Source organism: Pongo pygmaeus, chromosome 3 (genome assembly GCF_028885625.2).
Source record: "Pongo pygmaeus isolate AG05252 chromosome 3, NHGRI_mPonPyg2-v2.0_pri, whole genome shotgun sequence".
NCBI lineage: Eukaryota > Metazoa > Chordata > Mammalia > Primates > Hominidae > Pongo > Pongo pygmaeus.
In genome coordinates this window covers 191891210-191918972 of record NC_072376.2, presented here as the reverse complement: position 1 = coordinate 191918972, position 27763 = coordinate 191891210, and positions in this window count along the sequence as shown.

Here is a 27763-nt window from a genome sequence, read left to right as displayed (position 1 = left end):
AAAGAATACAGTTCCTCTCTGGCCACTGGCTGCAGGTCACTCTCAATGGTATCACATGGCCTCCTACATCTTCAAACCAACCTTGGAAACTCTCTGGGGCTTCAAGTCTTCTCAGGCTTTGTATCTCTTTCACCAGCAAGAATCAATGTGCTTCTTATTTCAAAGGCCTAACTTGATCAGATCAACACACCAGGGTAATCTCCATTTCTTAAAGTCTCCTGTGCTGTATAATAGAACTTAGTTATGCAGTGGGAGCGGCTACCCCGTCATACTTATGGTTCATACCCACAGTCAAGGAGAGTTGACTATACAGAGCATATACACCAGAGGGTGGGAATGTTGAGGGATATCTTTAAACCTTCTCGTTGCTGGTAGTTTAATACATTTCAAACATCTTAAACAGTTTTTATAATTTTGTTAATTATTACCATCCATTGCTGTTGAAGGTATTTTTGCATGATCACTTTTTTTTTTCAAATACCATAGGAAATTTAGTAATCCGTCCTGGATGAGATTAGAGACTATTATTCTAAGTGAAGTAACTCAGGAATGGAAAACCAAACATCGTATGTTCTCACTGATACGTGGGATCTAAGCTATGAGGATGCAAAGACAGAAAAATTATACAATGGACTTTGGGGACTTGGGGGGAAGGGTGGGAGGGGGCAACGGATAAAAGACTACAAATGGGGTGCAGTGTATACTGCTCGGGTGATGAGTGCACCGAAATCTCACAAATCACCACTAAAGAACTTACTCATGTAACCAAATACCACCAGTACCCCAATAACCTATGGAAAAATAAAAATTAACATTAAAAAATTTAAAAATGAAATGTATTTCTGACTTCAGCAAAAAAGAGACTGCTTTAGAAACAATAGTCAGAAAACATAATTTCTTCATTTATTTCCAACCTGAATTTTTAAAAATCTCAATTTGAGGGAATTGAAATATTGCTTGACAGAATTTTTTACATTGTTCGTAGTACCTTATAACTAAAAAGATTTTTGTAATTACATTTCTCTTTTAAATGTGTGCATCTGATCCAAACTCACCTCCTCACTTATTTTTTGTCAGTTTCCTCATTTGTAAAAGAGAATACTAAACTGTATGATATCATAATTATATATAATACTGGTAGCCAAATAAGATAAGGCTCATGCACAAACCATAAGAATGTTGCCTTGCTTTTCAAACACTTGTGAATATCTTATTGTGAAATGGCACAATACATAGCTTTTCTGAATATTTAAGCTACTATATTTCTTCATCCCCCCAATCTATCATCAAGGGTATAATTTTTTGTTCTAATTAAAATGTAAATTTAATTGGTAACAGAGTGAAGAAAATCCACTCTAAAGTAATGCTTCATCAATTGGCAAAATATGTCAAGCAGTATAATTTTCAAACCATGATTGCAAAATTATATTATTGAAGTCTGGGAACAAGTAAAATATAGTTTCTGTAAGATGCATAGGAATTATAATTGTAAATGTTAATTCATCGGCAAACTGACTCGAGAATTTGTAAATGAAACACAGGGATGTTTAGGGGATTTGACAGTGTAATATTGTCATTTACATATCTTTGCTGTTAATGTGGGAAATATTGAAATATCTTGACAGGTCGAATATGGTATAATGTAAGATAAGGACACTGATGGAAAACAGGAGGGAATTGTCTGCCTTCTGTACTCTTATTGCAACGGCGTTTCAAATCATATCTATTTTTGCCAACTGCCAGTTCTGTGCCTCAAATGCTTAGAAAAAGTCACACTATATTATCTTTAAATATCAGCCATCTTAGATGACTGTTATCTTTAAATAATTCCATGTCTTAGGTCATATAGGCACTTTCGGTTAACATTTTATATTTTGATACAGCTTTATTTTGGCACTTAGCATGGTTCAAAAATTACACAGGTGTCAAAGCAATGAATTTCTGGAGGCTATTTTTTTCCTCTCCTTTTTTTTTAAGAGCCTGGGTATTGTTAACATCAACAGGAAAAAGAATTACAGTGAAGCATGAACTGGAAGTACAGTTTTTGTTCTTTATAGGTGGCTGGCAGTAGTTCTCTTAATTTACTATTGTAATAAAACAGAAATGACAATGCTTTTCCTAAAAAGAGAAAACGTATTTTCTAATAGTGGATAGGCCAAAGTGGTAATATTTTTAATCACAAATCCCACTTAAACAGCATGATCCCAGATAAATGTATTGGAGTATTTTACTGTGTGAGTTATTGTCTAAGCTCTCAGTTGCCTACTGTAGTGAGAGCAGATGGTTTGAGTTTATATCTTTTGTGCTTCTTGGTTATTGATGGGGATTATATGAGAAGATAATTGGCAGGGTTTTGCACATAATTGATATAAAATGCTGTTTAGGATCTTCTCTGATTGGTCAAGTTTCTAGGACATCTAGGAAAACAATCTTCTGGATTACATATTAAAAGATATAACTTTCAATCATCTGCATGCTAGCAGCAAACTGCTGTAATGCTTTATAATTTTTTGTGCATTTCAAAAAAATAGGCTTGGTCTTGTGAAAAAATGTTGAATCAGAGCTGAAAAACCACTGATTTAAAAAATATGTTTATTTCCTCTGGGTTTTCCTACACAGAAGTGTAGGAAAATAGGTAAAAATATAAATCCAACTGAAAGAGAAAGAAAGAAAGTTGCATATTTTAAAGCTATGTTTGTGGCACCCTGAAATACCTTTCTTTAACACAGGATATTATAATGATTTCACACATATCATCATCTATCTTGAGGCTTGGAAAACACTGGTAGAAATTTGAATAATGATAGTCCTCATAACAGCAACCAGAATTGACATTGTAACACTTAATTAAATAGGTGAAATGTGTATTTGGTTAGCTCCTCTTTTCCATGCTGTCTGCTAATTCCCTCAATCATTCAACCCAAGTGTATTCTACACATAACCCACTGTTATCATCCTATCTCACAAATTTCAAAATTCTATATGACACCTGACTGGGAATTTCGTCTCTCTTATTTTTCTGCCTATTTTCTAATACCATGTTAGATTTAGTAGCATCAAATAAAAGGGGTGTTGACCCCAGACAGATATTTGACAGATTTTAAATGTGCAGGTTTCAGGAAATTCAAATACACATACACGCACACATACACAAGCAGATAAGTGGATAGATATTCTGATCCCAATGGCACAATTTCTTAAAATGAATATGCTTGATTAATTTTGAAAGGCCAGAAAATTAAATTCAGAAAGATTAATAGAAATAAATATGTGTTCACTAAACAAGTCATGACAAGCTGACTTAACGTTCAATTACTATGATTACTATAATAGTGTAGGTCAACTTTAGCCAAATTTTTTAAATGCCTTATAATACCATTATAGCTAATACTGAAAAATTATGACATATATATGTTCTAGCTAGGAATATTTATGCCTTTCATCAATCATACTCAAAACATGATGATTATTAATGTGTCAATTAGCAGCAGACCACAGCATTTTACCTTTGAAGATGCATTACCAAAATGCATATTAATTACTTGTACTCTTATTGTATACATTTTCTGCTTTTTCCAGAAATATGTAGTTATTCTTCCTTTTCTTCCATGTTCATTCTCTAATTTCCCTATTTTATTTCCTGTGGTCGAGCCTTGTTTAAAGCAAATAAGTTAGCTAGATTTAAAAAATTATACTATCCATAGGTTACTTTCTGTATCTCTTCTTCCTTTAGGTTCCAAAGGTCTCTGAAGAATATAGGCTTCCTTTATCTACTTTAAAAAATTATTTATAGCTCTTCCACTCCTTTCAGTGTGTCTCCAACCAGAATCTCTACAGTGCAATATTCTTAATGTCTAGTATTAAATAAAAAATCTTTGGACATACAAAGAAGTGGAAAAATGTCACACAAAGTCTAAAAAACATGTAGCTAGTGAAATTAAAGCAAATGATCTGGATGGTAGTTTAACAGAAAATAATTTTCTCCATATGCACTGATATAATAAAATAATAAGGCAACATAAAAATATAGTTCTCACTTTTGTGGATGCTCCAGGTTAGACAGCTCCACTGGGAAACTCCCTTCTAGGACGATATCCAGAGATCCAAGGTCCTTTCATTTTTCTTTTGCACTTTACCAGAACCTAGAAAAATGAAGCAGTGAAGATGATGTGTGGAAGTCAGATACTGACTTTTTCATTTCCATAAAACTCTCAATTATCCGGAAATCAGTAACACGACCAAATATAACTACCAGGAAGCTGGAAAATGTCTGCTGGTGGAGTGTTTTGGGAAGAATAGAAATAAGTTTCTTGAGCATCCAGCTAATTCCTCGGATACTCTTCAGCCTCTTCTGTGGATCTTTCTCTTTTTATTAAATATACGATAAAAGTTTTTCTGAATTCATGTTCCCAGTCTTCTCTTTTTACACTCTTTCTTAGAAAGCTTGTTCCTACTTATACCTTCAAATAGCACATCTATACAGATAATGTAGATATGTTTAAAATTTACACTGGATAATTTTGAACATACCTGGAAGAATAGAAAGTAGTATAGTTTGCTTATTTTAACAGGACAAAATTAATCAGTTCACAAAATCTTGTGCAGATAACTTACAAATCATATGCATTGATGAGTATGATTTCTCTCAAAGCAGAAATCCCGCCATTCTCTTGTGTCTACTTTTGAGCCCTGTCTGATCTTTTCTCCATTTTCTGTCTGATGTTTTCTTCAACTGTATGTTTCACCTCTTTGCCTGGAAACCTTGCAGGGAACTCAAGCTCAGTGTGTTCAGAATTAAACTCCACTCTTCCACAAACCTGTTCCCTGCACTTTGCTTCATAAACAAACTAATGACAAACTCCTCTAATTCAGATTAAAAATATAAACTTACATCCACTCTTTTCTTCTCTATTGTTCACTAAAATTAAAGTCACTGTAATGCCAAATTTAATGTGATATCTTAAGGTTTCCTTATAAATTTTACTTCTACACCTTTTAGTGTATTGATGCTTGCAATTTATTTTTAAAAATTTAGAATTCTGAATTTATTTGTGAAATCTTAAATGCTTACATATATATTGAAAAGAAAATTAAGTGTTAAAATTAATGTTTTCACATGAAGTTTTTAATTGATTACAAATCAGTTGTAATTGAAGGACACTTCCTGATTTTTATTCAAGATACGGTTCCATTTTCAAATAAAGGAAATAATTAAATTGAACTCTGTACTCTTTACCTATGATGGAAAGGAAGCTGACAGGGTGAAGCAGGGCTAGGAAAGGGTCACCAAAAGCCAAAAAGCTGGAAAATAAAGTAGTAGTATAAGGAGTTCCAGAAGAAGCCCACATTATTTAACGTGGCAAGAGAGGACAGGCATTTGTGATCGTTCTCTTTAAATATCTAAGAGCTGTGCTTTGCCAAAAAGAATATGTTTGTTATATGTACCAGAAAGCAGAACTAGAATGTATGGTTATAAAATACTAGGAAGTTATAGTTTAGTCCGCTTTAAGAAATAATTTTCCAACAGAGGCATTTATAAATGAAATGCTGTTTTTACATTCTTCATCTGCAACTGAAACAATTCCCAGTACAGAAAATGAATTAGAATAATTTATAAAGTCTCCTCTAAACTACAGTTCTATAATTATGTACATCTATACCAATTTAATAATGGATAAAGTGTATAAAGAAATATTTTAAAATAAATACAGTTACTGTTTCACACTAGTGACTAGAAGGGCCCTAGGAACCCACATTACTAGGTGTTTAGCACGTAACTCTGTCTTCAGTGGAGGATGCATAGAGGAATTAGTACATTTCAGAGAATTTCAGGACATTGTCCTATGTATTCCAATTTTCAGGAGGAGAACACTAAAGAAATAATGAGAAACTAATATATAGATTCTTAGGAAGAGAATTTAATGCATTTTAATTCTAGGACTGATTGAAAGAAATCAAATCTGTAAAAGGACACATTTGCCCTACTCGAAGATATAGTTAAGTAATCTTTATTCAGGAAGAGTATTTTAATGGTGTAGGACTTTATCTGAGAAACACATGTTATTTTATATATGTTCTGTGAACAAGGGTTTAAAATGGAGAGTTTTACTATTTCACATTTTACACATGTGTAAGAATATAACATTGATCATTCTTGGCTATTTTCCACAAAACTCATTTTATACGATATCTGCTGATGAAAATACCTATCAATATTAATATGGACATTTCAAGTAACTTCTTCTAGATAACAATCATTAGATTCATTGCATAAAATTATCCTAGGAAATATTCTGTACTGTCTCAATCTGAGAAACTAAAATGTAACATGTATTTTGGAAAATTTTAAATTAACGCTTTAAAGACTTGAGGAGTATATCCAGTTTACTTGTAAGTTGATGTTAGATATAGATTAACATTACTGCTGAAAATTAATTTATTCCTATTATGCATAGTAAATCCATTAAATATTTATATGCAAATTTATAGCTATTTGTATCATTAAATTTTACTATACAATTTTGAGATTTACTATCCTGTGTATGAGGTAAAATCATAGGTAACAATATCTTACATAATGAATTTTGAATACATTAGTTATCTATAGTCTTAGATAAGAGCACGAGGATTTCAGCTTATACCAGAGTTTAAATTAATGGTAGTATAATTTATATTTCCAGAAGAGTGCTTAAATAGTTCTTTAAAAGCAAAAAATATGTTTCCCAAATAACACATTTAATTAAAAAAAATTAATTTATGAATATCAATTGTAATTTTGCCATATATTTTATATGTGACAAATATATATCTATATTTTATATTTGCAAGTTTTCTCTATTAATCTATTTTTCTCACCTTTTATTTTAATGTCAGCATTTTTATTATTTCAATGAAATTTTCAAAACTATACCCCAAATTGTATATATCTGCAGTTCATGTGTTTACATATAAGTGTTCATGTTTATGTAACCATATGTACATATGAATACACACTAGCATAAAATGTAATTTCAAGATAATTATTAAAATGGAAGTGAAAAACATAACTAGCAAGGCAGGCCAACATTCAAATTCAGGAAATACTCCTGATACTCCTCGAGAAGAGCAACTCCAAGACACATAATTGTCAGATTCACCAAAGTTGAAATGAAGGAAAAAATATTAAGGGCAGCCAGAGAGAAAGGTCGGGTTACCCACAAAGGGAAGCCCATCAGACTAACAGCAGGTCTCTCAGCAGAAACTCTACAAGCCAGAAAAGAGTGTGGGCCAATATTCAACATTCTTAAAGAAAAGAATTTTCAAACCAGAATTTCATAACCGGCCAAACTAAGCTTCATAAGTGAAGGAGAAATAAAATACTTTACAGACAAGCAAATGCTGAGAGATTTTGTCACCACCAGGCCTGCCCTACAAGAGCTCCTGAAGGAAGCACTGAACATGGAAAGGAACAACCGGTACCAACCACTGCAAAAACATGTCAAATTGTAAAGACCATCGATGCTAGGAAGAAACTGCATCAACTAACAAGCAAAATAACCAGCTAATATCATAATGACAGGATCAAATTCACACATAACAATATTAACCTTAAATGTGAATGGGTTAAATGCTCCAATTAAAAGACACAGACTGGCAAATTGGATGAAGAGTCAACACCCATCGGCGTGCTGTATTCAGGAAACCCATGTCATGTGCAGAGACACACATAGGCTCAAAATAAAGGGATGGAGGAAGATCTACCAAGCAAGTGGGAAACAAAAAAAGGCAGGAGTTGCAATCCTAGTCTCTGATAAAATGGATTTTAAACTAACAAAGATCAAAAGAGACAAAGAAAGCCATTACATAATGGTAAAGGGATCAACTCAACAAGAAGAGCTAACTATCCTAAATATACATGCACCCAACACAGGAGCACCCAGATTCATAAAGCAAGTCCTTAGAGACTTACAAAGAGACTTAGACTCCCACACAATAATAATGGGAGACTTTAACACCCCACTGTCAACATTAGACAGATCAACGAGACAGAAAGTTAACAAGGATATCCAGGAATTGAACTCAGCTCTGCACCAAGCGGACCTAATAGACATCTACAGAACTCTCCACCCCAAATCAACAAAATATACATTCTTCTCAGCACCACACCGTACTTATTCCAAAATTGACCACATATTTGGAAGTAAAGCACTCCTCAGCAAAGGTACAAGAATAGAAATTATAACAAACTGTCTCTCAGATTATAGTGCAATCAAACTAGAACTCAGGATTAAGAAACTCACTCAAAACCACACAACTACATGGAAACTGAACAACCTGCTCCTGAATGACTACTGAGTACATAACAAAATGAAGGCAGAAATAAAGATGTTCTTTGAAACCAACGAGAACAAAGACACAACATACCAGAATCTCTGGGACACATTTAAAGCAGTGTGTAGAGGGAAATTTATAGCACTAAATGCCCACAAGAGAAAGCAGGAAAGATCTAAAATTGACACCCTAGAATCATAATTAAAAGAACTAGAGAAGCAATAGCAAACACATTCAAAAGCTAGCAGAAGGCAAGAAATAACTAAGATCAGACCAGAACTGAAGCAGAAAGAGACATTAAAAAAACCCTTCAAAACATCAATGAATCCAGGAGCTGGTCTTTTGAAAAAATCAAAAAAATTGATAGACCACTAGCAAGGCTAATAAAGAAGAAAAGAGAGAAGAATAAAATAGATGCAATAAAAAATGATAAAGGGGATATCACCACCAATCCCACAGAAATACAAACTACCATCAGAGAATATTATAAACACCTCTATTCAAATAGACCAGAAAATCTAGAATAAATGGATAAATTCCTCGACACATACACCCTCCCAAGACTAAACCAGGAAGAAGTTAAATCTCTGTATAGACCAATAACAGGCTCTGAAATTGAGGCAATAATTAATAGCTTACCAACCAAAAAAAGTCCAGGACCAGACAGATTCAAAGTCGAATTCTACCAGAGGTACAAGGAAGAGCTAGTACCATTCCTTCTGAAACTATTCCAATCAATAGAAAAAGAGGGAATCCTCCCAAACTCATTTTATGAGGCCAGCATCATCCTGATACCAAAGCCTGGCAGAGACACAACAAAAAAAGAGAATTTTAGACCAATATCCCTGATAAACATCTATGCAAAAATCCTCAATAAAATACTGGGAAACCAAATCCAGCAGCACATCAAAAAGCTTATCCACCATGATCAAGTGGGCTTCATCCCTCGGATGCAAGGCTCGTTCAACATATGCAAATCAATAAACGTAATCCAGCATATAAACAGAACCAAAGACAAAAACCACATGATTATCTCAATAGATGCAGAAAAGGCCTTTGACAAAATTCGATAGCCCTTCATGTTAAAAACTCTCAATAAATTAGGTATTGGTGGGACGTATCTCAAAAGAATAAGAGCTATTTATGACAAACCCACAGCCAATATCATACTGAATGGGAAAAAACTGGAAGCATTCCCTTTGAAAACTGGCACAAGACAGGAATGCCCTCTCTCACCACTCCTATTCAACATAGTGTTGGAAGTTCTGGCCAGGGCAATCAGGCAGGAGAAAGAAATAAAGGGTATTCAATTAGGAAAAGAGGAAGTCAAATTGTCCCTGTTTGCAGATGGCATGATTTTATATCTAGAAAACTCCATTGTCCCGGCCCAAAATCTCCTTAAGCTGATAAGCAACTTCGGCAAAGTCTCAGGATACAAAACCAATGTGCAAAAATCACAGGCACTCTTACACACCAATAACAGACAAACAGAAAGCCAAATCATGAGTGAGCTCCCATTGACAATTGCTTCAAAGAGAATAAAATACCTAGGAATCCAATTTACAAGGGATGTGAAGGACCTCTTCAAGGAGAATTACAAACCACTGCTCAACGAAATAAAAGAGGACACAAACAAATGGAAGAACATTCCATGCTCATGAATAGGAAGTATCAATATCATGAAAATGGCCATACTGCCCAAGGGAATTTATAGATTCAATGCCATCCCCATCAAGCTACTAATGACTTTATTCACAGAATTGGAAAAAACTACTTTAAAGTTCATATGGAACCAAAAAAGGAGGCCCGCATTGCCAAGTCAATCCTAAGCCAAAAGAACAAAGCTGGAGGCATCACGCTACCTGACTTCAAACTCTACTACAAGGCTACAGTAACCAAAACAGCATGGTACTGGTACCAAAACAGAGATATAGACCAATGGAACAGAACAGAGCCCTCAGAAATAATACCACACATCTACAACTATCTGATCTTTGACAAACCTGACAAAAACAAGAAATGGGGAAAGGATTCCCTATTTAACAAATGGTGCTGGGAAAACTGGCTAGCCATATCTAGAAGGCTGAACTTCCTTACACATTATACAAAAATTAATTCAAGGTGGATTAAAGACTTAAATGTTAGACCTAAAACCATAAAAACCCTAGAAGAAAACCTAGGCAATTACCATTCAGGACATAGGCATGGGCAAGGACTTCATGTCTAAAACATCAAAAGCAATGGCAACAAAAGCCAAAATTGACAAATGGGATCTAGTTAAACTAAAGAGAGTCTGCACAGCAAAAGAAACTGCCATCAGCGTGAACAGGCAACCTACAGAATGGCAGAAAATTTTGCTATCTACTCATCTGACAAAGGGCTAATATCCAGAATCCAAAACAAACTCAAACAAATTTACAAGAAAAAACAAACAACCCCATCAAAAAGTGGGCGAAGGATGTGACCAGACACTTCTCAAAAGAAGACATTTATGCAGCCAAAAGACACGTGAAAAAATGCTTATCATCACTGGCCATCAGAGAAATGCAAACCAAACCCACAATGAGATACCATCTCACACCAGTTAGAATGGTGATCATTAAAAAGTCAGGAAACAGGTGCTGGAGAGGATGTGGAGAAATAGGAACATTTTTACACTGTTGGTGGGACTGTAAACTAGTTCAACCATTGTGGAAGACAGTGTGGCCATTCCTCAGGGATCTAGAACTAGAAATAACATTTGACCCAGCCATCCCATTACTGGGTATATACCCAAAGGATTATAAATCATGCTGCTGTAAAGGCACATGCACACGTATGTTTATTGCAGCACTATTCACAATAGCAAAGACTTGGAACCAACCCAAACCATCATTCTCAGCAAACTATTGCAAGGACAAAAAAACCAAATACCGTGTGTTCTCACTCATAGGTGGGAATTGAACAATGAGAACACTTGTACACAGGAAGGGAAACATCACACAGCAGGGCCTGTTGTAGGGTGGGGTGAGGGGAGAGGGATAGCATTAGGAGATATACCTAATGTAAACGACGAGGTAATGGGTGCAGCACACCAGCATGGCACATGTATACATATGTAGCAAACCTCCACGTTGTGCACATATACCCTAGAACTTAAAGTATAATAAAAATACATATATATAAATAAAAAAAGAAAAGAAAAACATAACTACATAACTTCAATGTTGATGTTAGCAGGTGCCTCTAAAATACTGTCATCCCCCTGGGAAGCCAGAGTAACATTGAGGTTAAGAGACATTTGATTATTTTAGTTCATCTAAGTTAGTATTGGATGTAACACAGGCCAGCTTATCTTTTATGCTCTGTCCTGTATCGTGATAGATTTAATATCAAAAGTTAAACAAAACATTGTACACTTTACCTTCTCTCTCTCATAATGTGTAAAACTTTCAAGATCTTTACTGATGTCATAATAAAATATTTTTCCAACATGGTCATTCTTTCTTATTCAGCTACTCCACATTATAAGCTATAATATTAAATAGAAATTTGAAATATTTATTACAGTGTTGGACACATACCCAACATCTTTCCTATCTTCCTGTGTCCATTTCTGAATCCAATGAAAAGTTTGTCAAAATATTCTGTGACCATCTCCTGTAACTCTCTCACCTTCTACCTCCAGACTCTCTCCCTCTTCTAAGACCTCACTTGGTGAATTCCATCTTTCACACTTTTTCTTAAATCTACTTTCAGTTGCTGAGTGTTACAGAGGGTGAGGTTGGTTACTGACATTGTTGTAGAGTTAGGAGGAAGACTTGAGAGAATCTCTCAGAGCTAAAACTGAAAGTTCCCCTAAACTCAAAGGATTTTCTAGAACCAGGAATTCAGGAAGGTAATTGAGTTTGTAAACTAGAGAATGAGATACAACCTGGTCACTCTCTGGAGCCAATCAACTCTTTGAGAAAGTCAATATCTTTATTAAGATTCTGCTTAAATGTGTATCTGTCTACCAAGAGAACTATTTTGAATACCTATGCCAGGATCAGTTTCTCTTCTACATGCTGCAATATAACATTGACTTTTCCTATAATACGAGACTCTCTTTATATGATTTGTTGTAATTATTTGTATAGTAGATTATGAACTTCATTTGAAGCAGTACGATATTTATCTTATTTACAACTGTATTTCCTGTCCTTAACAAAGTGATTAACAAATAATAGATGTTCAGTGAATATTTGTTGAACAAATAAATAAATAAATGCCTAAAGGACAAGACTTTCAGCAAATGTTAAAAGCTGAATTACAGTGCAAAGAAACAAAAACAAAAAACCCAGGGAGATAAAACCATGTAGCATAAATGGAGTATTTAGGTTAGGGTGGGTTCTGGATGAAGACCTCTAGCTTGCATTGTTACACCAGATTGGCTTTTGTACGATGCTTATAGTGAGTGTGACTTGTAGAAAAGCTATGTTTATAAGCCAGGACATGGCACATTCATTAAAAGAGTGATTGTTGAGTCTATTATGAGGCTGGGCTAACTGCATGCGAGGATACTGCACAGAACATGATACAAGCATCTTGGCAAGGAGACAGTCAATAATCGGGATACAAAATGAGCACCATAATTAGAAATTGTGAAAAAATCAAACAAAATTATAGTACCTGTGTTTAAAGTGATACCTGGCACAGAACAGGGCCTCAGCCATTATGCATTCAATGACAAGGAAATAACAGAGACAGGGAGACATTGAAGACAGTGTCAAAAAAATGTAGCATTTGAGTTTAGATTTAAATGGAAGAGTGAAAAAGAATTTTAAAAAGAGAAAATTTAAGTTCAATATGCTGACATCAGAAACAGCAGAGTACACTAAAAGCCCAGAAAAAAGGCAAAATACTTCTACGTGGGCCAGGGGAGACTAGAGAGTTAAAAGTCCATGAATACATTCCAAAAAAGAAAAGTACTGAGAGACGTTAAACAAGTTACAAAAATAAATTACCTTTTGAAAAAGATATCTATGTCTGTTTTCAATAATTGATAGAGTAAACAAAAAGCAGACATTCCAGACTGGAGGCTGCTATGGTTTGAATGTGGGCTCTAAAAAGTGTGTAATAGAAACTTAATCCCCACTGCAACAGTAGTATTGGGAGGTGGGTCTAAGGAGAGGTGACTAGACAGCACCCTCATGAATAATTAATGCTGTTGTCACAGGACTGGGCTCTTTATTGCTGGAGTGGGATAAGTTCAGCCTCCTCTGGCCTCACTGTCACCATGTGGTGACTTCTGCCACATTATGATGCAGCAAGAAGGTCTTCTCCGGATGCAGGTGGCTTGATCTTGGACTTCCCAGCCTCCAGAACTGAAAGAAATACATTTCTGTTCTTTATAAATTACCCAGTAACAGTTATTCTGTGATAGCAGCACAAAATGAACAAAGACAGAGGATATTGGCCATTTTGTAAAAATAAAACCAATATGATATGCTTATATGATGGATATAGAAGTGGGGAAAAGGAAAACATAGAAGCAATGACTCCTAGATCACTGGTTGAGCAATTGTGAGGCTTAGGTTAATGGAATAATATACTGTATTTTGTAGTGTGTGTGTGTGTTTGTGTGTGTGTGTGAAGATAAAAATTACTTGAAATCTTGTGATATCTATGAAATATTCAAGTGAGACTAGTAGTATAGAAGTTATTTCAATTAATATTTAATGGTTTTCAATGCTGACCATTGTCTTCTCATAAAAGTTATTCTATTCTTAAACTCATAAATGTAAACTCTTAAATTTTATTTTAGGTTACTTGGATTATATTTTCTAGGAAAACATTTCAAGATGTGGGTATAGGCTAGGCGCGGTGGCTCACTCCTGTAATCCCAGCACTTTGGGAGGCCGAGGCAGGCGGATCACGAGGTCAGGAGATCGAGACCATCCTGGCTAACATGGCGAAACCCCGTCTCTACTAAAAATACAAAAAAATTAGCCGGGCATAGTAGCAGGCGCCTGTAGTCCCAGCTACTCGGGAGGCTGAGGCAGGAGAATGGCTTGAACCCGTGAGGCAGAGCTTGCAGTGAGCCGAGATCGCGCCACTGCAGTTCAGCCTGGGCGACAGAGCGAGATTCTGTCTCAAAAAAAAAAAAAAGAAAGAAAGAAAAAAAAAAAAGATGTAGGTATATTAATTCTGGAAGGCTTGGATACCTGAAAATTTCTTTATGTCTACTTTAGATGTGAAAAATAACTTGGATGGAAATAGTATTACTGTAAAATATCATTATGCCTTCAAAACTCAGCTTCATTGTCCTCTTTAAATGTTTTATAAAACTATTTAAATATATGTTTAAATGACAAAAGTTTATTCACTTGTTTTAGCAAATTCAAATTTATAAGAAAATGAAAAGAAAAATGACTCTACTCCTCCTTTCCAATTCCCTCTATCAGATGTGTTTACTATTAATCTGGTGCATATCCTTCCAGTCTTTTCTTTATTCTATACTATATATGCTATGAATTAATATTTTGATTGATTATATACATTGTTGTTTCATTAAAAAAAAAAGTGTATTTTTCTGTGGAAAACCCTTCTCTGGGAGGAGGGCAGCCAGACAACAAATTTAGAAAGGTTGCCTTCCATATTCACTTGCTTGTTTGGCAGCACCCTGAGCTGGATTTTGGGTACTTGGGCTCTTCTTCCTGATCTGTCACTGACTGGATATAAGAATGTGTATAAATCACCAGTTTTTCTGGCTCTATCTTCCTACAGTGGAATTTGTATTGTATTTATGCAGCTAGCTGTGAGCCTGCCTACAAATATTTGTGTTTCATTCCCAGCTCTTGGGCCTTGTGTCCTATTTGTCAAGCTGGTGACTGGGCAGAAAGTTGTAGGTTCCATTCTGTGTAAGTTCTAAGCCTACTTACATATTTTTTAAAATCTTAAACAATTTCATTGAGATATAGCTCACATACCATGCAATTCACACATGCAAAGTGTAGAACTCAGCAGTTTTTATCATATTGACAGATGTGTGCAACCTCCACCATAGTTAACTTTAGAACATTTTCATTACCTCAAGAAGAAGCCTGATATATTTTAGATATTACCCCCCTAATTTCCCAATCAACCCTAAGCAACCACTAATCTAATTTGTGTCTCTATGGATTTGGCATTCAGAATATTTAATATAAATGGAAAAACATAGTAAGGTCTTTTGTGACTGGCTTCTTTCCCTTAGCATAATGTTTTTAAAGTTCATTCATGTTAGAGCATTTACTGGTACTTCATTCTTTTATAAGGCTAAATGATATTTTATTGTATATAAATCCCTCATTTTGTTCATCCATTATTCAGTTGATAGACATTTTTGTTGTTTCTAACTTTTGGGAATTATAAATAATGCTGCTATGAGCATTCATATACAAGTTTTGCATGAAGATGTATGTATGATTATTCTATTACTCTTGGGTATATAACAAAGAGTAGATTGCTGAGTCATATGGTAACTATATCTGTAACGATTTGAGGAACTGCCAGACTGTTTTCTAAAGTGGCTGTACAATTGTACATGCTTAACAAATATTTGTGTATTGTCTTTGAAAAAATGTCTACTCAGGTTGTTTGCTAAATTTTCATTTGCAATTTTTGTCTTTTTACTTTTGAATTTTAACAGTTCTTTATATATTCTATATAAAATCCCTTATCAGATATATGATTCACAAATGTTTTCATCCATTTTATGGGTTGTCTTTTTTTTTTAATTGACAGCATCCTTTGAAACACAGAGGTCATTCTTTATTGTTTTAATCATGTTGATGTCAAATTTGTGTAATTTGTTTTTGTTGCTGTTCATACTTTTGGCATCATTTCTAAGAATCCATTAGCAAAACCCAAGGTTATAAAGATTTACTTCCAATAGCTTTATAGTTGTGAAGGTTAGCCAATGGCAAAGTTAAGGAAAAGTCTACTGATTGCCCTTAGTTCTGAAACCAATTTTAAGTTTGGGTGGTTCCAAAAATTACGCTCAAGACCTCACAGGATGCACTGAAAGCTGTTATAATCATGGTTATGGTTCATTATAACTACATGATACAGATTAAAATCAACCAAGAGGAGAAGGAATTAGGGCAAAGTCCAGGAAGGCCTGAAATGTAGAGCTTCAAATTGTTCTATCACAGTGGAGTCAGGACAACATTACTGTCCTGTTATCAACATGTAACAATATATACACAACATTTCCAAACAGGGAAGCTCACCCAATCTCTGATGTTCAGAGTATTTGGGCCTCTATACCTCAGGCACAGTTGTCTGCCTCCATGACCAATCTTAGCTCCAGCCCTTTAGGAGATTGAGCTAATATCATGTGACTCACCTAAAGCCCCATCCAGAGTCACATTGTTACTATGTGGCTAGCTCAAGGACCTCAGGTAAGCAAAAGTGCTCCTATCTTGACATTCCAAGAATGTGAAGATTACCTCCTAGTATCCTAGAGCAATGGTCGGAGCACTTTTTGAGCAGGGTTGAATTATTTACTATATAATATTTTCGAATCTTACATTGATATTCTTTTCTTTTTTTTTCTTATTTTATTTTCTTACTTTTCCTTGCTAGAACTCACAGTGAAATTTTAAATAGAATTGGTGCGAATGGACATGTTGTCTTGTTCCTAATCTTGAGGTGAAAAGCATTCCGTATTTTACCTTCAAGTATGATGCTAGCTGTGGGTTTTCCATAGATGCTCTTTATCAGATTGATAAATTGCTCTTCCATCCTAATTAGTTGAGTGTTTTTATCATATAAATATGTTGAATTTTTCAAATGCTTTTTATATGTATAGTGAGATAATCACGTAATTTGTTTTATTCTATTGATAGAGTAATACTGACATCATAGAATGAATTGAGAAGAGTTCTTTCCTTTATATTTTGGAAGATTTTGTGAAGAATTGGTATTAATTTTTCTTTAAATGTTTGGTAGAATTCAGCAGTGAAGGCATCTGGGCCTGAGGTTTTTTTTTTTTTTTTTTAATGGATAGTAATTTTTACTTCTATTTCCATCTCTTCACTTGTTTTTTGTCTATTCAAATTGTCGTTTCTTCCTGAGTTCATTTCACTGGTTTACATATTCATAGGAATTTTTTCACTTTAAGTTATCTAACTTTACGGTGTACAACTATTCATAATATGCTTATATAAAGCTTTACTTATGTAGGGTCAGTCTCCATGTCCACTTTTATAAGAAGGTTGTGTGAAGACACATAGACACACAAGGAGAAGGCCTATTTGAAGACAATGGCAGAGATTGGAGTCATGCTGCCATGGGCCAAATAAGGCCAATGATAGCTAACTACCAGCAGAAGATAAGAGAAGCAAAGAAGGGTCCTTCCCTCATGCCTTTAAAGGAGGCAGGGCTCTGCCAACACCTTGACTTCAGACCTCTAGCTTCCAGAAATGTGAGAAAATAATTGTCTGTTTCTTAAGTCATCCAACTTTGGGGTAATTTGTTACAGAAGTGCTAGAAAACTAAGATAGATTTTGGTGCTGGGAAATGGGGTGCTCTTTTAACAAATAACTACACATTAAAATGGGCTTTGGAATTGGGTGATAAATAGAGGGTAGAATTATTCCAAGATGCACAAGAGAAAAAATATCTAGATTTTCTTGAAGAGATTGTTGGTAGAAACATAAATGTTAAAGGTGATTCGGTTGTGGGCTCAGAAAGAAGTGAGGAGAGCATAGAGAAGGGTTCTGTCTTCTAAGATGATTCACATGTCAACATGAAGAGAATGTTGCTACAACATGAACATTTAAGGTGCTTCTGTGGAGGTCTTAGATGGAAGTGAGGAACATTTTACTGAACACCGAAGGAAAGGAAATCCTTTTTATAAAGGCAAAACACCAGGCTGGATTATACTCTGTTATTAGATGGAAAGTAGAAGTTGTAAGTGACAAACTTGAATATTTAGCGAGAAGATTTCTAAGCAAAATGCAAAAGGTGTGATCTGGTTTTCCTCACCACTTATGGCACAATGTAAAAAAAAGAAAAAAAGATAAATCAGTGAAGGAACTGTTAAGCACAAAGGAAGCCGCACTAGTTGATTTAGAAAACCATCAGCCTATCCTAAATGTGGGCTTGTAAACAGGGCCACAAGTACGGTTGAAAATACTTTTGCTGAGGAGATTAAATGTGTGATTTATGACTCCAATAAATTATCTCAGTAGAAGCCAACAATAGCGATGGGTTATTCAAGAAGGATCTGTGGAAAACCTTCTTTTATCATGTCATGGATCTCCTTGACTTCCACAGAAGACTGATAAGAGTTTTGAGAATGTTGTATCAGCAAAAACACTGCCATCTTAGATTGAAGAGAGCAGACAGAATAAAATTAAGAAAAGCTATCAGATTTCTAGGATTCTAGATGCAGGAAACTGAGAGCAGGGCCACTACAGCCACAGGTCAAGGCAATGAGACCTTCACGGACTGAGAGACTGGGGCTCATTTGGCCTGTGTAGGACCAGAGTGTGCCACCTACAACCAACGAGTATTATTTGAAGGCATTAAAATGTAATGGAATTTTACCTTTTTGATTTTGGACTTTCTTGATCTGTAACCCCTTTTTTTCCTTCTATTTTCTGTGTTGTGGAATGGGAATGTCTATTCTGCACCTGTCTCACCATTATATTTTGGAATCATATAATTTGGTTTTTAGTTCGGCTTATCCACAGAGGAAAAGAAATTTTTCTCAGGATAGATTGTACCCAAAGTCTTGCCCCTATTTTATTTAGATAATTTGGATGATGAGATTTGGAAGTTTTTGAGTCTGAATCTAAATAAAATATGGGACTTAGAATTAATTATGCCATGAGTTAAGACTTTGGAGAATGTTGGGATTGCATAAAAGCATTCTACACGTAGAATAGATATAAATTTGATAGAGGGTGAGCAGAGAATAAACTCTATTCAGTTGAGTAGTGTCCCTTCAAAACTCATGAATGTCCACAACTTCCTAATTTTACCTAACTTATAAATAGCATCCTTACAGTTGTAATTTAAGAAGATGTGGTCTTACTGAAATAGAATGAAACCTCAATCCAGTGACTAGTGATCTATAAGAAGGTCACGTGAAGACAAATAGGCAGACACAAGGGAGGAAAGATCATGTGGAGACAGATCGGATGCCAGGAATTCCCCCAAATCACCAGAAACTAAAGGAGGCAAGGAAGGAGTCTTCCTTAGCAGCTTTACAGGGAGAATGGTCTGCCAATATCTTAATTTTGCACTTCTACCCTCAAAGCCTTTTGTTTCAAGCCATCAGAGTTTGAGGTAATTTTATGGCAATCCTAAGAAACTAATACAAAAGTCTCTACTTATCACTGATTAATTTTTTATTTCTCCCTTTATTACCATAAGTGTTTGCTCTCCATGTATTTGGTGCCTGTTTTTGCTCTCTCTATATTTGGCACATGTGTGCTTAAATGATAAATTGTTTTGTTTTCTCTCTCTCTCTGCTGTTTTTTTAGGTCTATATTATCTGATATTTGTATGTTCACTGCAGCTAATATCTCTACGTCATTATTCGTCCATTTCTCATTACGATCATTGCCTCTAACCTGACCCTCTGTAGTCTTAACAGTCTATTCTCAACAGTGCATTTACAGAGATCATTATAAACGTAAGTCAAATATTGTTAGTATTCCATTCAAAACTTCATAATGCTGTGATGGTTAATTTTATGTGTCAGCTTGGGTGTTCTAAGGGATATCCAGGCACCTGGTGAAACATTATTCTGTGTGTGCCTGTGAGATTGTTTGTTTCCAGAAGAGATTAGCGTTTGAACCAGTAGACTAAATAAACAATATCTGCTCTCATCAATGTAGGTGGCCATTATCCAATCCATTCAGGGCCCAAATAGAACAAAAAAAGTGGAGGAAAAGAAAACTTTCTCTTTTCTTGAGCTAGACATCTATCTTTTTCTGCCCTTGGATGTTGGAGCTCCTGGTTTGGGGGCATTTGTACTCTGAGACTTATACTAGCCACCCACCACCTCCAGTTCTCAGGCCTTTTGGACTCAGCCTGGTTGCACCACAAGCTTTCCTTGTTCTTCAGCTTGAAGATTACGGGACTTCCAACCTCCATAACCGTGTGAGCCAATTCTCATAATAAATCTCCTCTTATGTGGCAATATATACTCTATTGGTTCTGTTTCTCTGGATAACACTGACTAATACAAATGCCTTGCCTTTTTTTTCTCCTTTTTTTACCAAATAAAGAATCAGTGTCCCTAAATAGCCTCCAAGACATCCTTATTTGGTCCGACCTTACTCTTCTGATATCCTTTTCTAACATTTTTCCCTATTCACTCTGCTCTGCTACATTTGCCTCCTTGTTGCTACTGAAACACAGTAGGAACACACGTAACATAGAGTCTTTGTTGTAGTTGTTCTTTCTGTCTAGAATAATACTCTTCTACCATTAACTCCTACGGCTATATTCCCCAACTGTAACACATTTCATTTTTTTGATATTGTCTACTCCGACCTCTACGATTATAATAGCTCAACTGATTCTCTTTGCTGATTTACTTTTTCATTTCCATTACTGCCTTTTCTATTGCACTACATAATTTAGTTTTTGTAAAGGTGAATTATTTATTGCCTGTCTTCCAAATATGCCCCAAGGTGGTAGAGACCTTTTTTTTTAATTGATGTATTAAAAAAAACGTACTGGAGTACTGTCTGCACATAGTAAATCTCTATTAATTAATAAGTATTAAGTGAATGGAATAATTATCTGCTACAGTTTCTTCTTCTATGTTTTCCATGTTTATATACATTGCTCTATTAATCTGATTTTATTAATCTAACTTTTTTTTAGATACAACCTTTCACTACCATCATCAGTTTTAGATCACTCTTTCCTGGTAATTTACACTTAGATTTGGATGGAGAAAAATAGCAGAATTAATGGGTGAATATTTTTTGAGGAAGTGCTGCGCCTCGTGTCACTCTACACTGTTAAGACCAAAAAGAAGGAAGACAGATACAGAGAGAGAAAGAAGGGGAGAGGAGAGAAAGGGAGAAAGCATTTTAATACAGAAGTGAAAGGCAGCTATTTCCAAAAGGTACACAACCATTTAGAGTCAGGAGACATATTCTGAGGAATGCAAGAATCACTGTCTTACCTGTTTTGATTTTCTGCTTTAGGAATCCCCTTTCGTGAGAGGAAGCCTGGGAATTTCATTTCAGAAAGCCCAAATAGGTTACTCTTAATCTAATTTTACTAGATAGGAAGTTAGCAAAGATTCCCATGAGGCCATATAATTTGTTTCCCCAAAGATGCTAGAGTTTCATAATTTTTTTCTAACATTTTATTTGTTTTCATTGTATAGGTATCATAGTTGGAAGTTGGAGGAAGCCATATCAGGTATTGCTGACCACATGGCACAAAAGACCTAAACAAATGTTTTTAGATAACTGCAATCAATGCACATTCACTTTTCTTCTGATTTTATACCACATTTGCAGTTAAAAATTAAAAACCCAGTGAGCCAAAAGTGGACAGTTTCAACCAAACCTGCTGCTATTAGGAGACATTTGAAAGAATCACAAAGAAGTAATTGTAGTCTAAAGGGCATTGCAGGATTTGAAGAGACATTGTCTGGAGAACTCTGATCAGGAGTTTTTATTTTTCTTTAAATGTCAGAAAAATTGATAAAATTCCTCCCGATGCAGCAATTCAGATGGAGAAAAGAGACTTTGAGACTTTGAAAGCCATTGTTTTGCCTATTAAAGAACTTCCTATCTTCGGGGTCCTACATACACAGGGATCTATACACCAATAATTAAAAACAAAACAACTAAAACTAGAGCAATTCAATTGATGTACTTGTTTCTTTAAAATCTTAACTTTAAAAAAGAGCAGACTGAGACAGATGCTTCTCTGCAATTAGTATCAATCAGTCCTGACACAGAAAGTGACCCATTCAATGTCGAAGTGGTTTAGATCGATCAGCAGGGTCTTTTGCTGAGGTGGGACGCTGTAAAAGATTAGGAAGTAGTATAGAAAAATGTTGCGTAAAAAGATTAGAAAAGGCCAGGAAAAAAAAAGTTTCCTGCACCTGGGTAAATGTCTTAGTAGTTTCTTTCAGCAGAAAAATTGATAATTAACACACAAAATATACTGTAGTTTGTAGTTTGATATTAGTGCACTACATGTCATGTTAAATAATTTTCATCCTAATATTCTTGATTCCATAGCATGGGTTCAATTCTCATTAAACAACTGGTGAGCAGCTAATGCTGCTCTTGTTGTAGGGTATTAAAATAATCTTTCCTATTACTAATAAAGAAACCCAAACCGAGTGACCTTAACTGACGGTAACCTTGAAATTTTAATATCCAGAATAGGTAGCAAAGAAAGCCTTACTGAATGGTGCTTGCACAGGGCTAATTTCCACTTCAGAATATGTAACATGTCATACTTTAATAACATCATTTAACATTAGATTTCAAGATATTTCTCTGTGTATTGACTTAATACTGATACAAATTCATTTCATTCAATTAATCATAGAATATATTCTTTCTTCTGGTTGTGTTCAAAATGGTGTTGCTTTGAATAATTACATGCAAACTTCATTTTTCATTGAAAAATAATTATAAATACATAATCAAAATTATTCTTACAATGGCCACCAATAGATAGGTACTTATAAGACTGCTGTGTTTTGCCTTCTAATTTTTGTCCTTTATATTTCTTTACAAAATTATATTACTTATGAATATGCTCTTTTCTCATTAATTCCAGTATCATGTATTTTGCATGTCTTGAAATGCTTATAATACATGACTTTAGACTTCTATGCTACCATATTTAATAGATAAACATTTATACAACCATTTTTCATATTTTGGAACAATAATCATGTTCTGTGTTTTAAGCTACAAGTTATTTTTCATTATAACCTCACAGACAGTAATTTTCTTAAGATATATTTTGAGAGCTTAAATATATGAACATTTAAAATAACTTGTTAGTTATATCCAAATTGCCCCAATAAAGGGGTGTTCAATGTTCATATTCAGTTTATGAGAGTAGTTATCTCAGTCCACACTGAACAATATTTAGTATTAGAATAATAAATTATTTCTCATTCATTAGGAGCACATATAGAATCTCATTTCTTCTTTAATTTGAATATCCTATTTCTGGTAAGTTAAATTTATTTTTAAATCTACTAACTAGTAGCTTTCCTATTTGGTGAATAATCTGCAATTATCTTTTGTTCATTACTTTATTAGATTATTATTAATATTTATTATGTTATTTATTTGCGGGTCCTTTTATGAGCTAGGATAATTGAATTTTAGCTTAATATTTTTGCAAGTCAGTCATTATCCTTTCAGATATACAGTCCTTTACTTCTCATATGCAAGAGTTTTAGAAGCTTTATAGTTTATTTCTTTTCTTTTTCCATTTTTACAGTCTTCTGCTTGGAATGTTTCTCCCAATTTGATAAAAAGTCATTAATTGCCTGTTTTTATTCTAATTGTTTTATGATTATATTATTTAAATTTAATTTTTAACATGTTTGGTAATTAGTTTGGTTTAGGGTTGGAGGTACATTACTCATTTGAATTTTTCTGTTAGCTTCTGGTTTTTTATTTAACTTCTTTATATGACACTGATTTGAATTTGTTACATTTATACTTTATTTTTTCAAACTTTATATTCTTGCAACTACCACATTTTACTTATGTTTTAGTGTTATATATGTATAGAATATTATATACATTATAATATTTTATTAACATAATATAATACATACATATAGTATACTTTTTATTACAGAAAATTTCAAATACAAGTAAAAGTAAAGAGAATGATGCATTAAACTACAATTATGCATTAGACTGCTCTAATAATTGCCAATGTTCCGTTGTCTTATTTCATCTATTTTCCTCAATTTTTTTGTTCTCATTTTAGATAGATTATCATTATTCTTTTTGGTAGTCCAATTTTCCCAAACTGGGCCAAAGGAAGCCATTCAAGATGACTATAGTGTCTTTTTGATACAATCCATTCTTCTTCAGTCCCCATAAGATGTTCCAGCCTCATTTTATTTTATTTTTTACAGCCCTAGATTTGAACTAAATACTTTTTTTTTAAATAAGAGCCCTAGTTCCTTTTACTTGGAGACGGGATTTGCACACCAAGATCTGGGCAATATGTACGCTCACTACTACTTCTGTGTTATTCTTCTAGGTTCCTTCAGTGGACAGCACTGTGAAGACATTTGGTAAAGGATCATGGCTTTGGACTGATTTCTCCAACTCCAGTTTAATATCACAGGATTCTTCCTTTCCTTCTGACATTACATATGTTTGCTTTCCTATTGCCATAGTGAAAATGCTGGTTCTGGCAATATCACTAAATTTACTTGTTTCTTCTATCATATGATGTACACAAAATAGTTCTAGAATCATTATATTGATAATTCCACCAAAAAAAAACTAAGTAAAAATCACAACTATCTGGCAGATTATTTGTCTTAGTAAAAGTACAAATCTGAATTACGTGCTCCAGAGTTCCATAAATTAATTCGTTTCTGCTTGTGGGTACATGTATAACTTTGTTTTTATTTCATCTATAGTTAGGTTAATTTTGTACTTTTTTATAGTAAGTTGTATGTTTTGCTTTTTTAAAATCCACTTGATTCAAATTTACTTTTAAATTATATATTATATGCATAGCCACGTATCTTCTGTAGATTTATACAAAGTGAACCTTCAAGAATGCATTTTTCCTAATTGATAGAAGTTATAGTGATCCCAGGATGGAATGCAGACTGCAACAAACAAATCTAACTGTATTACAAACACATGATATAACCTCAACTGGAGAGTAAGAGAAAATAAACTGGCTTAAAGTAACTTTGTTTTTTTTGTTTTTTTTTTAATCGTGACATGTTTTTAATGTCATTCTTCACTGAACGTGACATCGTGAATATTCCCCCATCATACTCTTCCAAATCATTTCAAATAGTTTTTATTTTAAAAATAATTTTGTCTAAGAAAGTAGTACATGCTCATCGTACAAAAGTCAAACAAGGAGAAGCAGGGAACTCCTCCTTCTCCCTCCTCTACTCACGTTTTTCTTGTAGGGGGAAAGAATTCGGTATTTCAAAGAAAGCATTTGTTGGCATTCTTTTTTTATTTATTTTTTTTAAGTATTTATTGATCATTCTTGGGTGTTTCTCGGAGAGGGGGATATGGCAGGGTCATAGGATAATAGTGGAGAGAAGGTCAGCAGATAAACACATGAACAAAGGTCTCTGGTTTTCCTAGGCAGAGGTCCCTGCAGCCTTCTGCAGTGTTTGTGTCCCTGGGTACTTGAGATTAGGGAGTGGTGATGACTCTTAAGGAGCATGCTGCCTTCAAGCATCTGTTTAACAAAGCACATCTTGCACCGCCTTTAATCCATTTAACCCTGAGTTGACACAGCACATGTTTCAGAGAGCACCAGGCTGGGGGCAAGGCCATAGATCAACAGCATCCCAAGGCAGAAGAATTTCTCCTCCCAGACGGGGCAGCTGGGCAGAGGCGCTCCTCTCATCCCAGAACCGGTGGCCGGGCAGAGGCGCTCCTCACTTCCCAGACGGGGCGGCCGGGAAGAGGCCCTCCTCACTTCCTCCCAGAGGGGGTGGCGGCCAGGCAGAGGCGCTCTTCACCTCCCAGATGGGGCGGCTGGGAAGAGGCGCTCCTCACTTCCTCCCAGAGGGGGTGGCGGCCGGGCAGAGGCGCTCCTCACCTCCCAGGCGGGGCGGCCGGGCAAAGGCGCTCCTCACTTCCCAGAGAGGGTGGCGGCCGGGCAGAGGCACTCCTCACTTCAAAGTAACTTTGTTAAATCAAGTTTGATTGGATTTAAAAAGTCAAAAACTGGAATAAGTGAGTAAAATCACTGTTGTCTAGTGGGTAAATTTGTTTCTCAAAGGGGTACAAATTAGCAATTCTGAAACTACTTTATATGTATCTAGGAATGATTTTAAAAAGTAAATATGCTATAGAAAATGGAAGACAACTTTCTCAATGTCACAGAAAGAAGTTACAAATAAACAAGAGAGGAATACTAGAATGAACCACACAGTGATGGATTAGTCAGAGACATCAGTAGAAACTCACGTTTAACAGAACTAATTATAGTTATGTTTATACATATAGATTAGGATACTTATCTACATTTCTTCAGTCTGTCTGGTGAGAAGCAATGGGGGCAGTGAACATCTAGCAGCCACAAACATACCCAGTGCCCAAATCTTGATTTCTAAATACCATTCTCCAGTAAAAGGAACCTAGGATTTTTTGGAGAAATAGCTCATTCTAGAACTGAAACAGGGAATATACAGGACAATCCTCGAATACCTACTCAAGGAAAAGGCGTATTAGGCTTTACCTCCTGGTAGTGTTGGTGGTGGAGGAGGAAAGTATCTACATAGATTATTTTGATTTGTCCATGCTTTCATTTTTTTAATTATATTAACTCCAAGGCATGGACTTTTATTTTATTCTTTGGCTTATATTACAATATGAGCATTATTTATTTCAGTGCTCACATTATTCAGCTTTGGACTTTTGGAGCTCCTTCAGATTGGCCACCTTTGACACACTCTGATCCTGGGCAGCAACATGAAAAGGGTTGGGTCATGGGGCCAGGATGCTTTTGTAATGGAGTCTTCTCCAAAAGAAGCATGAGCCTGAGGAAAAGAAAACCCCCTCTAGGCCAGGCGCGGTGCCTCATGCCTTTAATCCCAGAAACTTTGGGAAACCCAGGTGGGCAGATCACCTGAGGTCAGGAGTTCGAGACCAAACTGGCCAACGTGGCAAAACCTCATCTCTACTAAAAATACAAAAATTAACCAGACATGGTGGCTCATGCTGGTAAACCCAGCTACTCGGGAGGCTGATGCATGAGACTCTCTTGAACCAGGGTGGCGGAGGCTGCAGTGAGCCGAGAACAAATATGCCACTGCACTCCAGCCTGGGTGACAGAGTGAGACTCCATCTGAAAAAAAAAAAAAAAAGAAAAAGAAAAAAAAGCCCTCTCTAGCATAAACTTATTTCAGAAATAACACCAGTGAACAAGTAACCCTTTCCAAATTATTTTGAATCTAATCTAAATCAATTCTAATTGTTTTTCTTCTGTACCTGGTAAAAATTAAAGCAAATATATCCAACATGTTTCTGAGCCATTTGATGTAGTTTACTGAAGTATACATAACACACAAAATCTGTCGATAATGAAAACATACTGGAATGAAAATGATGAGCATCTGTTCTGATATGAAAAACATATATTTTAATCAAAATAATTTTATTTCTTAAATAATTCCTAGAAGTATACAAGATTAGAATAAGTGTTCATTGGTAAAGATTCAAATTTTGTTAAAACTAGTTTACTTTATTTTTTTTTCACCCTT